General features: G+C 42.0%; 1 protein-coding gene and 1 pseudogene across 1 annotated transcript in view; one reads left to right on the top strand and one right to left on the bottom strand.

The window, feature by feature from the left end:
- The first annotated feature begins 378 nt into the window (after window positions 1-378).
- Window positions 379-13,109, top strand: part of LOC115933573 (small ribosomal subunit protein uS5m-like) — a 41,290-nt gene continuing 28,559 nt past the window's right edge. Inside the window, exon 1 of the mRNA XM_031008343.3 lies at window positions 379-665. The gene's annotated coding sequence lies outside the window, so the exon portion shown is untranslated. The remainder of the gene's footprint in view (window positions 666-13,109) is intronic.
- Window positions 5,830-6,362, bottom strand: LOC134756734 (immunoglobulin heavy variable 1-69-2-like; annotated as a pseudogene).

The raw sequence follows: 13,109 nt of genomic DNA, 5'->3' as shown, positions 1-13,109 counted from the left end.
TGTACCCCTCCAGCCGCGCTGCAACCTCCAGCGCCACCACCAACCGCAGCGAGGCGAGCTGCGCCGCAATGCTCAACAAGAAGACACGGAAACGTAAAAAAAACCCTGACCGCCCTTCAGCATTATATATATACTGAGGTTCTGCGCGGATGGTTCCTGGACTGCATGTTCTGATTGGATGAGAAAAAAACTCCAGGCTTACTCGGATTGGACTTTATTATCATGTTCTGATTGGATGAGAGCAAGTCTTCAGATAACCAATCACAGCATGAAAATAAAGTCCAATCAGAGTAGGCCTAGAGGTTTTTCTCTCATCCAATCAGAACATGTAGTCCAGGATCCGCAACCTCAGTATATAAAGCATGCGGAGGCGACCGCACGTCATTTTTGGCTTTTCTGTGGTGGTGTGCCGGGCTGCTACGTGCTCGGCTTAGAGAACTAGAAGGGTCCGTCTCTTTTTTGCCCACTGGAGCCTGGCGCTTGGGGCACTGCCTCCCAGTTGGTGGTGGTGGTGACGGAGCTGTAGGAGGGAGGCTAGCGGCGGGAGCTTCTCCTGCTGGGCTGGAAGGCAAGCAGAAGGAAGAGGCACCACCGCATGCTGGAGGCTGGAGACACGGCGGCTTGCCTCGCTGCGGTTGGTGGTGACATCGGAGACCGCAGCTACGGTAATACAAAGCCGTGTCCTCGGCTCTGAGGCTGTTCGTTTGCAGATAGTGAGTTTTTTGCATTGTGTCTGGAGGTGGTGAATCGGCCCTTCACAGAATCTGCCTAGTATATGGTACCACTACTGCTAATAACTGAGACCCGCTCCAGCCCCTTCCCTGGAGCCTGGCGGACCCAATCCATGGTCTAGCTACTAAAGGTGAATCCAGTGGCCTCACAGGAGAGTCTCAGGGACGCCCCCAGGCTGTACCAAGCCTCCCCCGGACTCGACCAGTTGCACCTCAAACTGGACACCTGCAAATAGACATCCTGGTCAGAAATTGCCACACATATTCACTGTTTCTCTCACTCATATCCACTCACACTCTAACTCCCTAGTTTTCCATGAATCACCTTCTAAAATACCAACAAGGAAAACTCAGCTCAGCCCGAACTCCATGGTGAGTCCTCTGTGTTCAGTGCTGATCGCCAAGTGGAAATGCCTTGGAGTCCCAGGGTTAAGGCTCCTCTCTCAGAGCTGCAGGGTCGGGGTTGGGTTGGTTTTCATCAGTAGAGGGAGGGCACTGATTTCATATCTCCAACTATATAGCAAGTGCTAGGGTGGGACACTTGAGAAGTAGGCTGTATCCAGATAAGCTGTTACCCGCAGAAGTTGGCTGGTAATTATGGTATTTGGAAAATATGCTGTCTTCTTATGAAATTGTGCTGTGATAAACATTTGCCTTTATCACCCTATTTCATTTTAAAATATTTGTGTAAATTATGTTCTGTAGGAGTCAATATTTTTTCATTTACAGATGTGGAAGTAAATCCACACATGGAGGGGGCTCTGTGTGTATCTAAGAGCTCATGTCTAGGATGAGTGAACCCTGGTATCTAGCCCTGTGCTTCTCATCACCGGCTCCGACTGCTCCCTAAGCCAACTCCAGTACAAAGCTGGATGTGTCTAGTGTTTTTTTCCAGAGCCCACTTTCCGTAGTAAGAGCATGGGTGGTTTTGCTGCACTCCAGCACTCATCTGAAAATACGGGGAAAACTAGGGTCCAGGCACGTTAATTTTCAGGTACTTCTGACACTTAACATATTTTTTCTGTCTATTACTCCTTGTCTAAGGTTCCATTTGTTTGCTTGTAATACAATTTATGAGGCTTATTTGAAAGATAATGCATTTCACATATTTAAAATGTACAATTAACAAACATAATAGAACTGTCATCATTATCAAGAAAGTGTACATGGGAATTCTTCTCAACATTTCCTCTTGTTCAGCTGTATTCCTCCTCCTTTCCCCTTCCCTTCTTCTACCAGTTTCCCGGGCAACTACTGATCTTCGTTATTTTATGTTAGATGCATTTTTATTTATCAGGATTTATAAAAATGAAATAACATAGTATATATTCTTATTGGTTTAGCTTATTTTACTCAACACAAATACTTAGATATTTTAGCTTTTTCTTGTGTGTATCAGGCATTTATTTATTATAAATCATAGGTAGTATTACAGTGAAAACATTTATCGTAATTTGTTTTCGTATTAAGCACCTTAATAATATTTGCATTTTTTAATTATACTTTAAGTTCTAAGGTACATGTCCATAATGTGCAGGGTTGTTACATCTGTATACATGTGCCATGTTGGTGTACTGCACCCATTAACTCGTCATTTATGTTAGGTATATCTCCTAATGCTTTCCCTCCCCCCTCCCCCAACCCCACAACAGGCCCCAGTGTGTGATGTTCCCCTTCCTGTGTCCAAGTGTTTTCATTGTTCAATTCCCACCTCTGAGTGAGAACACGCAGTGTTTGGTTTTTTGTTCTTGTGATAGTCTGCTGAGAATGATGGTTTCCAGCTTCATTTATGTCCCTACAAAGGACACGAACTCATCCTTTTTTATGGCTGCATAGTATGCCATGGTGTATATGTGCCACATTTTCTGAATCCAGTCTATCATTGATGGACATTTGGGTTGGTTCCAAGTCTTTGCTATTGTGAATAGTGCCGCAATAAACATACATTTGCATGTGCCTTTATAGCAGCATGATTTATAATCCTTTGGGTATATACCCAGTAATGGGATGGCTGGGTCAAATGGTATTTCTAGTTCTAGATCCTTGAGGAAGCGCGCCACACAGTCTTCCACAATGGTTGAACTAGTTTACAGCCCCAACAGTGTAAAACCCTTCCTGTTTCTCCACATCCTCTCCAGCACCTGTTGTTTCCTGACTTTTTAATGATCGCCATTCTAACTGGTGTGAGATGGTATCTCATTGTAGTTTTGATTTGCATTTCTCTGATGGCCAGTGATGATGAGCATTTTTTCATGTGTCTTTTGGCTGCATAAATGTCTTCTTTTGAGAAGTGTCTGTTCATATCCTTCGGCCACTTTTTGATGGGGTTGTTTTTTTCTTGTAAATTTGAGTTCTTTGTAGATTCTGGATATTAGCCCTTTGTCAAATGGGTAGATTGCAAAACTTTTCTCCCATTCTGTAGGTTGCCTGTTCACTCTGATGGTCGTTTCTTTTGCTGTGCAGAACCTCTTTAGTTTAATGAGATCCCATGTGTCAATTTTGGCTTCTGTTGCCATTGCTTTTGGTGTTCTAGACGTGAAGTCCTTGCCCATGCCTATGTCCTGAATGGTATTGCCTAGGTTTTCTTCTAGGGTTTTTATGGTTTTAGGTCTAATATTTAAGTCTTTAATCCATCTTGAATTAGTGTTTGTATAAGGTGTACGGAAGGGATCCAGTTTCAGCTTGCTACATATGACTAGCCAGTTTTCCCAGCACCATTTATTAAATAAGGAATCCTTTCTCCATTTCTTGTTTTTGTCAGGTTTGTCAAAGATCAGGTGGTTGTAGATGTGTGGTATTATTTCTGAGGGCTGTGTTCTGTTCCATTGGTCTATATCTCTGTTTTGGTACCAGTACCATGCTGTTTTGGTTACTGTAGCCTTGTAGTATAGTTAGAAGTCAGGTAGCGTGATGCCTCCAGCTTTGTTCTTTTGGCTTAGGATTGTCTTGGCAATGTGGGCTCTTTTTTGGTTCCATATGAACTTTAAAGTAGTTTTTTCCAGTTCTGTGGAGAAAGTCATTGTTAGCTTGATGGGGATGGCATTGAATCTCTAAATTACCTTGGGCAGTATGGCCATTTTCACGATATTGATTCTTCCTATCCATGAGCATGGAATGTTCTTCCATTTGTTTGTATCCTCTTTTATTTCATTGAGCAATGGTTTGTAGTTCTTCTTGAAGAGGTCCTTCACATCCCTTGTAAGTTGGAAACTAGGTATTTTACTCTCTTTGAAGCAATTGTGAATGGGAGTTCACTCATGATTTGGCTCTCTGTTTGTTATTGGTGTATAAGAATGCTTGTGATTTTTGCACATTGATTTTGTATCCTGAGACTTTGCTGAGGTTGCTTATCAGTTTAAGGAGATTTTGGGCTGAGATGATGGGGTTTTCTAAATATACAGTCATGTCATCTGCAAACGGACAATTTGACTTCCTCTTTTCTTAATTGAATACCCTTTATCTCTTTCTCCTGCCTGATTGTCCTGGCCAGAACTTCCAACACTATGTTGAATAGGAGTGGTGAGAGAGGGCATCCCTGTCTTGTGCCAGTTTTCAAAGGGAATGCTTCCAGTTTTTGTCCATTCAGTATGATATTGGCTGTGGGTTTGTCATAAATAGCTCTTATTATTTTGAGATACGTCCCATCATTACCTAATTTATTGACAGTTTTTAGCATGAAGGGCTGTTGAATTTTGTCACAGGCCTTTTCTGCATCTATAGAGATAATCACGTGGTTTTAGTCCTTGGTACTGTTTATATGCTGGATTACATTTATTGATTTGCGTATATTGAACCAGCCTTGCATCCCAGGGATGAAGCCCACTTGATCATGGTGGATAAGCTTTCTGATGTGCTGCTGGATTCGGTTTGCCAGTATTTTATTGAGGATTTTCGCATCAATATTCATCAGGGATATTGGTCTAAAATTCTCTTTTTTTGTTGTGTCTCTGCCAGGCTTTGGTATCAGGATGATGCTGGCCTCGTAAAATGAATTAGAGAGGATTCCCTCTTTTTTTATTGATCGGAATAGCTTCAGAAGGAATGGTATCAACTCCTCCTTGTACCTCTGGTAGAATTCAGCTGTAAATCCCCTGGACTTTTTTTGGTTGGTAGGCTATTATTGCCTCAATTTCATAGCCTGTTATTGATCTATTCAGGGATTAAAGTTCTTTCTGGTTTAGTCTTGGGAGGGTGTATGTGTCCAGGAATTTATCCATTTCTTCTAGATTTTCTAGTTTATTTGCATAGAGGTGTTTCTAGTATTCTCTGATGGTAGTTTGTATTTCTGTGGGATCGGTGGTGATATCCCCTTTATCATTATTTACTGCATATATTTGATTCTTGTGTCTTCTTTATTAGTCTTGCTAGCAGTCTATCGATTTTGCTGATCTTTTCATAAAACCAGCTCCTGGATTCATTGATTTTTTTGAAGTGTTTTTTGTGTCTCTATCTCCTTCAGTTCTTCTCTGATCTTAGCTATTTCTTGCTTTCTGCTAGCTTTTGAATGTGTTTGCTCTTGCTTCTCTAGTTCTTTTAATTGTGATGTTGGGGTGTCAATTTTAGATCTTTCCTGGTTTGTCTTGTGGGCATTTTGTGCTATAAATTTCCCTCTACACACTGCTTTAAATGTGTCCCAGAGATTCTGGTATTTTGTGTCTTTGTTCTCGTTGTTTTCAAAGAACATCTATATTTTTGTCTTCATTTCGTTATTTACCCAGTAGTCATTCAGGAGCAGGTTGTTCAGTTTCCATGTATTTGTGCTGTTTTGAGTGAGTTTCTTAATCCTGAGTTCTAGTTAGATTGCACTGTGGTCTGAGAGAGAGTTGGTTATAATTTCTGTTCTTTTACATTTGCTGAGGAGTCCTTTACTTCCAACTATGTGGTCAATTTTGGAATAAGTGCGATGTGGTGCTGAGAAGAATGTATATTCTGTTGATTTGGGGTGGAGAGTTCTGTAGATGTCTATTAGGTCCGCTTGGTACAGAGCTGAGTTCAATTCCTGGATATCCTTGTTAACTTTCTGTCTCGTTGATCTGTCTAATGTTGACAGTGGGGTGTTAAAGCCTCCGATTATTATTGTGTGTACTTAACCCATTTTCTAAACACGGTTAAACCTCATAAATCCTGTTATCTTCTCATCCCCAGCACAGCTTCCTCCTTCCTTCCACATACTCTCAGTATGTGGATTTTCACACTGTCTTGCACAGTAATATATGGCCATGTCCTCAGATCTCACGCTGCTCAGCTCCACATAGGCTGTGTCTGTAGACATGCCCGCGGTCATGGTGACTCTGCCCTGGAACTTCTGTGCATACATTGTTTCACCATCTTCAGGATCAACATGTCCCATCCACTCAAGCCCTTTTCCGGCGGCCTGTGGCACCCAGTGCATGTAGTGGAAGGTGAAGGTGTAGCTGGAAGCCTTGAGTAGACCTTCACTAAGGCCCCAGGTTTCCTCACCTCAGCCCCAGACTGCACTGGCTGGACCTGGGACTGGGCACCTGTGGAGAGGACAGAGGAGTGAATGAGACCCCACTTAACTGGACCCAGTCCCGTCATCAGCCATGGAACTTAGAATTCTCTTACTGTAGCTGCTGCCACCAAGAGGAGGATCCTCCAGGTCCAGTCCATGGTGATGAGCTGTGCTCTGGGGACTTCTACAGGGGAGGGATGTGGTTGTTGTGTGATGCTCTCTGGGCAAGGACAGATCTGTATTTACCTCGGTAAACACCAGTGCATTTGCATATTCATGAGGCAGCTACCTATTTCGTAGCTCAAGCCACCCCAACCTGAGGAAGAAGTTAGGTGACACACGGACCACGCCACAGTGGGATGCTGAGCTCCATGCCCTGTACTTTGTTTAATGATATTTGTCCTCTGACATGCTCAGAAGTCCATGAAGACAGAACTCGTCTCACAGAAAACCAGAATCTCCCAGGACATTGTCCTCAATGTGATTCCTTGTTCATATGGAACTCTTGACAACCTGAACATTTCCTGGGCCTTCACCTCTGCACCTTAACTTCTAGGATGAGTGTATCTCCCAGTAGTAACACCCATTGAATTAATAAAGCCACCACTCAATTCCTAACTGTAAATACATTTGAAAAGACTAGACATTTCTCCATTTAAATATGGTTTACATTAAATTATTGGGTTAGGTATCGGCTCCATATACAATAAAATACTTAACGGTACATCAGTACTTGCTAAATTGTTATTTAAATTTTAGGTCATTATTGCTTTGAAATAAGAAACATTCAATTCCTGAGAGAAAACCCCACCCCATCCTCCTGTGCACCTGCTCCAGGGCTGAATCCTGTGCTGGGTGCGCCCTGAGGACCCCCTGCAGCTCAGCTCCTGCCCTGCGTAGAAGTTCCTGTCTGGACTCACAGAGAATTCTCCACCTAGCATATCAAGCCCAGTATGAAGTGGCTATGCCTTGGCTCAGAATGAAGTTTCAGTGGCAGCAATTGCTTCTCCCACCATCTCTTACAGTAGGAAATAGGCCTTACAGTAGGAGTAGGCCTTATCCTACAGGGAGACCTCAGCACAGCAAGCAAGGGATCACTAAAGCCACGAGGGAGCCCCTTCCCTGGAGCTCCAGGTGCACTGATACGGTCCAGACACATGTCGAGTCCAGGAACTGATGGGGACTTTGGGGCAGCCTCTTTTTTAGGATTCTGTGTTTGAAGATCCCATCAGATTCTAACTTTACACACAGACCCTATGTCTCAAAGCCCTCCAAAACACACAGTGGCATATTTGCACAGTAATGGGCCTCGAATTTGCCCTCCTTCATAGTGTCTTCCCAAAGAAAGGTGCTTCCAACACTGACCTTAGTCCTGCTTATGTTTGTTGTTGTTTTGTTTTTTCCAAACAGAGCTAAAGCAAGCTCAGTACTACTGGGGATTTGGAAAGTGCCTTCATATTGTTTTTGCCAGTTCTCACCTGAGAACCCTGCAGATGCCCCATGAGAGGTAAATCTCAGGCCATTTAGGGAGGGGCTGTGATCTTGGTTCTGAAGCTGTTGGTCTCAGAGGCTTTAAATCACTTCCCTGTCCTTGATTTGTTCTCTCCTACCACCTTTGGTTTCCCTACATTCTAGTCGTTAGGCAGAGTCTGCCTTGCCACACTTCTCTCTTTAATCCATATTAATCCTAGTGGTGAGGAGGTGATGTGGTGGGCAGGGAAGCAGTAAATGTTCTTGACGTTGAATTCCAGTGATTTCTTGCTGTGCTTTCTCTATGCTGTGCGCTTTACAAGGAGTCTCCAGTGATACAGCTGATTTTCCTCCATACTCTGATCCCCTTCATGGCTGCAGCATCAACGGATTACTCTCTTGAATCTGACCCCAGTTGTTTTATTATACCCTTTTTCGTGACACAGGAAGGCTAGGATGAAGCTGTCTTGGATGGAAAAGAATTCGTTCTCTTCACGTAGAATAAAGATCTTGAAAAGTGTTTTTTCTCTGTAGGGTCTGTCTGGACAAAGTTCTGGGCATATTTATCAGAGAACAGTTCTCCTGATATCAGAGCCGTGAGGGAATCTGTTTGGATTCTCATCTTGAGAACCCAGAAGTTTCTGGAGGGAAATTCCATAAAAGTGTGGGGTGCGTGGCCCCCGGGAGTTCTTACCCTACCCTATCCACACTTGTCTGCTAGGCTTTTATGGAATTATCATGTAACTGTTTCCACCAGCTTGTGCTTTCAATGGAAGAATCACCCAATTTATAGATTTGGAAAAGAAGCTTTATTTCTGATAAATGGGTGAAGCTGCAGGATGGCCATCTCAACAGGCCAGAAAGCAAAGCCTCCCACAGAGACAGTGAGCAGGCACTTCCAGAGAGGGAAAGGTGAGAAATGAGTTCATGCAAATGGATTGGCCAAGTGCACATACTCAGCAAGCTATAGAAGGAGCTATGAATATTCGCGTGGTGGGCAGGCTGTCATGCATAATAAGCAAACACAGATGTTACATGCATTTCATGTTTGCTTTGGGGCGAGGACTTAAGAACTAAACAAATTACAATTGGGCCATGTACATCAAAAGGGCTTTGTGCAGAGGTAGAAGGAGACACAGTGCACAGCCTCCATAATTTGGCAAGGACAAGCCCATGGTGAGTGGTCTCTTCTCAGGAGAAGGTTACTGAAATCAGTCCTCCTCCATTCAAAGCTCTTTTTACGGCCGTGGAACAGGGGCACAGTTACCCAGTGTCTTGAGTTCCATGAGCTGCAAATATTTTAATATTGTTATCTTAGGACCAGTGCTTTTTAGCTGCTAGAGAAAATGAAAAGCCCTGTGTCAGTTACAACATAGTCTATTTTTTTTTCACTTTTCTTTTTTTTTTTTTTTTATTATACTTTAAGTTTTAGGGTACATGTGCACAATGTGCAGGTTAGTTACATATGTATACAAGTGCCATGCTGGTGCGCTGCACCCACTAACTCGTCATCTAGCATTAGGTATACCTCCCAATGCTATCCCTCCCCCCTCCCCCCACCCCACAACAGTCCCCAGAGTGTGATATTCCCCTTCCTGTGTCCATGTGATCTCATTGTTCAATTCCCACCTATGAGTGAGAATATGCGGTGTTTGGTTTTTTGTTCTTGCGATAGTTTACTGAGAATGATGGTTTCCAATTTCATCCATGTCCCTACAAAGGACATGAACTCATCATTTTTTATGGCTGCATAGTATTCCATGGTGTATATGTGCCACATTTTCTGAATCCAGTCTATCATTGTTGGACATTTGGGTTGGTTCCAAGTCTTTGCTATTGTGAATAATGCCGCAATAAACATACGTGTGCATGGGTCTTTATAGCAGCATGATTTATAGTCCTTTGGGTATATACCCAGTAATGGGATGGCTGGGTCAAATGGTATTTCTAGTTCTAGATCCCTGAGGAATCGCCACACTGACTTCCACAATGGTTGAACTAGTTTACAGTCCCACCAACAGTGTAAAAGTGTTCCTATTTCTCCACATCCTCCCTAGCACCTGTGGTTTCCTGACTTTTTAATGATTGCCATTCTAACTGGTGTGAGATGATATCTCATAGTGGTTTTGATTTGCATTTCTCTGATGGCCAGTGATGATGAGCATTTTTTCATGTGTTTTTTGGCTGCATAAATGTCTTCTTTTGAGAAGTGTCTGTTCATATCCTTCGCCCACTTTTTGATGGGGTGGTTTGTTTTTTTCTTGTAAATTTGTTTGAGTTCATTGTAGATTCTGGATATTAGCCCTTTGTCAGATGAGTAGGTTGCGAAAATTTTCTCCCATGTTGTAGGTTGCCTGTTCACTCTGATGGTAGTTTCTTTTGCTGTGCAGAAGCTCTTTAGTTTAATTAGATCCCATTTGTCAATTTTGGCTTTTGTTGCCATTGCTTTTGGTGTTTTGGACATGAAGTCCTTGCCCACGCCTATGTCCTGAATGGTAATGCCTAGGTTTTCTTCTGGGGTTTTTATGGTTTTAGGTCTAACGTTTAAATCTTTAATCCATCTTGAATTGATTTTTGTATAAGGTGTAAGGAAGGGATCCAGTTTCAGCTTTCTACATATGGCTAGCCAGTTTTCCCAGCACCATTTATTAAATAGGGAATCCTTTCCCCATTGCTTGTTTTTCTCAGGTTTGTCAAAGATCAGATAGTTGTAGGTATGTGGCGTTATTTCTGAGGGCTCTGTTCTGTTCCATTGATCTATATCTCTGTTTTGGTACCAGTACCATGCTGTTTTGGTTACTGTAGCCTTGTAGTATAGTTTGAAGACAGATAGGGTGATGCCTCCAGCTTTGTTCTTTTGGCTTAGGATTGACTTGGCAATGCGGGCTCTTTTTTGGTTCCATATGAACTTTAAAGTAGTTTTTTCCAATTCTGTGAAGAAAGTCATTGGTAGCTTGATGGGGATGGCATTGAATCTGTAAATGACCTTGGGCAGCATGGCCATTTTCATGATATTGATTCTTCCTACCCATGAGCATGGAATGTTCTTCCATTTGTTTGTATCCTCTTTTATTTCCTTGAGCAGTGGTTTGTAGTTCTCCTTGAAGAGGTCCTTCACATCCCTTGTAAGTCGGATTCCTAGGTATTTTATTCTCTTTGAAGCAATTGTGAATGGGAGTTCACTCATGATTTGGCTCTCTGTTTGTCTGTTGTTGGTGTATAAGAATGCTTGTGATTTTTGTACATTGATTTTGTATCCTGAGACTTTGGTGAAGTTGCTTATCAGCTTAAGGAGATTTTGGGCTGAGACAATGGGGTTTTCTAGATAAACAATCATGTCGTCTGCAAACAGGGACAATTTGACTTCCTCTTTTCCTAATTGAATACCCTTTATTTCCTTCTCCTGCCTGATTGCCCTGGCCAGAACTTCCAACACTATGTTGAGTAGGAGCGGTGAGAGAGGGCATCCCTGTCTTGTGCCAGTTTTCAAAGGGAATGCTTCCAGTTTTTGCCCATTCAGTATGATATTGGCTGTGGGTTTGTCATAGATAGCTCTTATTATTTTGAAATACGTCCCATCAATACCTAATTTATTGAGAGTTTTTAGCATGAAGGGTTGTTGAATTTTGTCAAAGGCTTTTTCTGCATCTATTGAGATAATCATGTGGTTTTTGTCTTTGGCTCTGTTTATATGCTGGATTACATTTATTGATTTGCGTATATTGAACCAGCCTTGCATCCCAGGGATGAAGCCCACTTGATCATGGTGGATAAGCTTTTTGATGTGCTGCTGGATTCGGTTTGCCAGTATTTTATTGAGGATTTTTGCATCAATGTTCATCAAGGATATTGGTCTGAAATTCTCTTTTTTGGTTGTGTCTCTGCCCGGCTTTGGTATCAGAATGATGCTGGCCTCATAAAATGAGTTAGGGAGGATTCCCTCTTTTTCTATTGATTGGAATAGTTTCAGAAGCAATGGTACCAGTTCCTCCTTGTACCTCTGGTAGAATTCGGCTGTGAATCCATCTGGTCCTGGACTCTTTTTGGTTGGTAAACTATTGATTATTGCCACAATGTCAGCTCCTGTTGTTGGTCTATTCAGAGATTCAACTTCTTCCTGGTTTAGTCTTGGGAGAGTGTATGTGTCGAGGAATGTATCCATTTCTTCTAGATTTTCTAGTTTATTTGCGTAGAGGTGTTTGTAGGAGCTAACTATCCTAAATATATATGCACCCAATACAGGAGCACCCAGATTCATAAAGCAAGTCCTGAGTGACCTACAAAGAGACTTAGACTCCCACACATTAATAATGGGAGACTTTAACACCCCACTGTCAACATTAGACAGATCAACGAGACAGAAAGTCAACAAGGATACCCAGGAATTGAACTCAGCTCTGCACCAAGCGGACCTAATAGACATCTACAGAACTCTCCACCCCAAATCAACAGAATATACATTGTTTTCAGCACCACACCACACCTATTCCAAAATTGACCACATAGTTGGAAGTAAAGCTCTCCTCAGCAAATGTAAAAGAACAGAAATTATAACAAACTATCTCTCAGACCACAGTGCAATCAAACTGGAACTCAGGATTAAAAATCTCACTCAAAGCCGCTCAACTACATGGAAACTGAACAACCTGCTCCTGAATGACTACTGGGTACATAACGAAATGAAGGCAGAAATAAAGATGTTCTTTGAAACCAACGAGAACAAAGACACAACATACCAGAATCTCTGGGATGCATTCAAAGCAGTGTGTAGAGGGAAATTTATAGCACTAAATGCCCACAAGAGAAAGCAGGAAAGATCCACAATTGACACCCTAACATCACAATTAAAAGAACTAGAAAAGCAAGAGCAAACACATTCAAAAGCTAGCAGAAGGCAAGAAATAACTAAAATCAGAGCAGAACTGAAGGAAATAGAGACACAAAAAACCCTTCAAAAAATCAATGAATCCAGGAGCTGGTTTTTTGAAAGGATCAACAAAATTGATAGACCACTAGCAAGACTAATAAAGAAAAAAAGAGAGAAGAATCAAATAGACACAATAAAAAATGATAAAGGGGATATCACCACCGATCCCACAGAAATACAAACTACCATCAGAGAACATAGTCTATTTTTTAAGTGTAGGAGTGAGTGACTTAATTTTTGCTTGATGTGGCCTTGGGTCTTGTTTATAATTTGGTATCTTATTGCCGCAACAAGATTGTTCCATCAGTCTGATGATCTCTATTTTAATATCTTTCTAGTTTTTGGGTCTTGGTTTTCCCTGCAATTTGATTTCTTAAATAGATCCAAGAAGTTATTGATAATCAATTTTCCAGGCTTTCATTGTTGTAGGAATGTAGGGGATGACTGACATGCTCTTTACATATTACAGTGGAAAACAGAAGTAGCTTCAGAGATCACCATTGACCTG

Source organism: Gorilla gorilla, chromosome 12 (assembly GCF_029281585.2).
Source record: "Gorilla gorilla gorilla isolate KB3781 chromosome 12, NHGRI_mGorGor1-v2.1_pri, whole genome shotgun sequence".
NCBI lineage: Eukaryota > Metazoa > Chordata > Mammalia > Primates > Hominidae > Gorilla > Gorilla gorilla.
The sequence above is the reverse complement of the archived record's forward strand: the minus strand, read 5'-3'. Positions and strand labels throughout refer to the sequence as shown.